The sequence below is a fragment of the Poecile atricapillus genome, chromosome 9 (genome assembly GCF_030490865.1).
Source record: "Poecile atricapillus isolate bPoeAtr1 chromosome 9, bPoeAtr1.hap1, whole genome shotgun sequence".
NCBI lineage: Eukaryota > Metazoa > Chordata > Aves > Passeriformes > Paridae > Poecile > Poecile atricapillus.
Window position 1 is genome coordinate 24,433,616 of NC_081257.1, and position 1,764 is coordinate 24,435,379.

Consider the following 1,764-nt stretch of genomic DNA (forward strand, 5'->3'; position numbering starts at 1 on the left):
TCTGGGGGCTTACCAGAAACCCTGGTGTCACTCGTAGCATCTCTGATCTCTGGGCTCCTCAGCCCGACACCATCGAAGCTTTGCCTCTGGAGCTCTCAGAGGTCTTGGAATCACGTTTCTCTTGAAAAGCATCCGATCGGATGTCTTTTAGAGGTCTTGTTCCGAGCTGTGTCAACAGCCGTGCGCCGCGAGGATCCATTGCTGCGGCTTAGGTCTTGAAGAAGCGCAGTGATAGGTAGGGGGCTGTGGCCCTCAGATTCTCGGGCATCCGTCTTGGCAGTTGCTGGAGTTTGTCATTCCATCAGCATCTTCTTCCTCCCGGGTTCTGCGAGCTTCATCAGCTCGCCTTCATTCTCACCCGGCTCATCTCGTTCCGCGTTCTCTCGGTCCTTGCGGCCATTCTTGTGGCCCAGAGTTTTGTCTCCCCTTTGTGTCCCCTCGTCTGTTGTCTTGTGTGTCACGGGTGTCTGGGTGTAGTTGTCCCGGAGCTGCTCTGCCCTGCTGCCCAGCCTGGGTGTAGGTGTAAAAGGCCGAGTCCTAGGCCCCTGTAATTTGAAATTTGTCATGTAGGGTGTGGTTGGAGTCTAGAGGGTGTTCCTAGATTGACACAAGATGTGTGGAGCTGTAAAGTTATCCTGCAGCACTTTGATTTTTGTCTTAGCTTTCTTTCAGATGCAGATGGATGAAATCGGTGGCAGAGCGCCCCATCCAGGGTAAGGGGGTTCCCCCGAGAAGGTAAGTCAATGTTTGTCTTGGCAGGGCAACTGGAACCGGTCACTGTGTAACAGGTCTCCTCTTTGTGTTTATTTTTAGGAAGTAGAGCCAGCTAGCAGCAGTCAAGGCGAAGTGGGCAAGGTGAGCATTGACCGGTGGAGGGAAGCTGTTGTTATCGCTGGGCTCTCAGTTTCTGCTGCCAATGCCAAGCGTCCCTTCTTGTTTGCATGTTTTAGGCGGTCCAGTCACATTTCGCTGAGATCCCCTCGCCAACCGGCCGGCACAGCTGTTTCACCGCTCCCGTGAGCCCGGCGGAAGCTTTACGGGACCGTGAGACGGAGCCTTTTCCACGTAAAGGGGTCGTGTTTGTGGCCTTGAGGAACAGGCCGAGGGGTTGCCGTGAGTTGGGGATGTTGGGAGGAGGAGCGAGGGTCTCTTTGAGTTTCAGCAATGCCGCATCACTTTGTCTTTTCTTAACTCAGGCGCACCCTGCGACGACGGCGTCTGGCGCGGCCGAAGTGTGCGGCCTCAGGACGTGGCCGTTCGCAGGAGACCGTGAGTAGCGGAATTGTCGGGTTTTGGCTGACGCCCTGCAAAGATCAGCTGCTGGTTTTGTGTTTTATTTATTGTAGCTGACCGAGAGACGGCAGCCTGGGGATGGCAGGAACTTCCCGGATGGCGAGGCGGCCTTCCTTGGCGCTCCACGTGGAGCCTCCTCATCGGGCATCTGAGAGCTGAGTCGGAGGCTACGACCCGCAGAGGGGCTGAAAGCGGGGTGCCGGGTCGGGACTCTGGACCTGGGTTTATGGAGTCAGCTTTGGGGATGGGGAGGTCCAGGCTGTGGCCCCTTAGGTCACGTGAAGGGAGAGCCTCACATTTGTTCACAGTGCTGAGGTGTGCAGGACAGAGCAGTCCCGGGGCGTGTCCCATCACTTGTCCATCGTGCCTTCTGTGTCTTTTGTGCTTCTCGTGTTGTACGTGCCTCGCCTTATCTCTTCTGGGGGCTTACCAGAAACCCTGGTGTCACTCGTAGCATCTCTGATCTCTGGG

At 56.2% G+C, this 1,764-nt stretch overlaps 1 long non-coding RNA gene across 1 annotated transcript; it reads left to right on the top strand.

The window, feature by feature from the left end:
* Nucleotides 1-234: 234 nt before the first annotated feature.
* Nucleotides 235-1,103, top strand: LOC131582359 (uncharacterized). Its single transcript, XR_009278324.1, has 3 exons — nucleotides 235-735; nucleotides 814-855; nucleotides 951-1,103. It is a non-coding gene; the product is annotated as an uncharacterized LOC131582359 (long non-coding RNA).
* The last annotated feature ends 661 nt before the right edge of the window (nucleotides 1,104-1,764 follow it).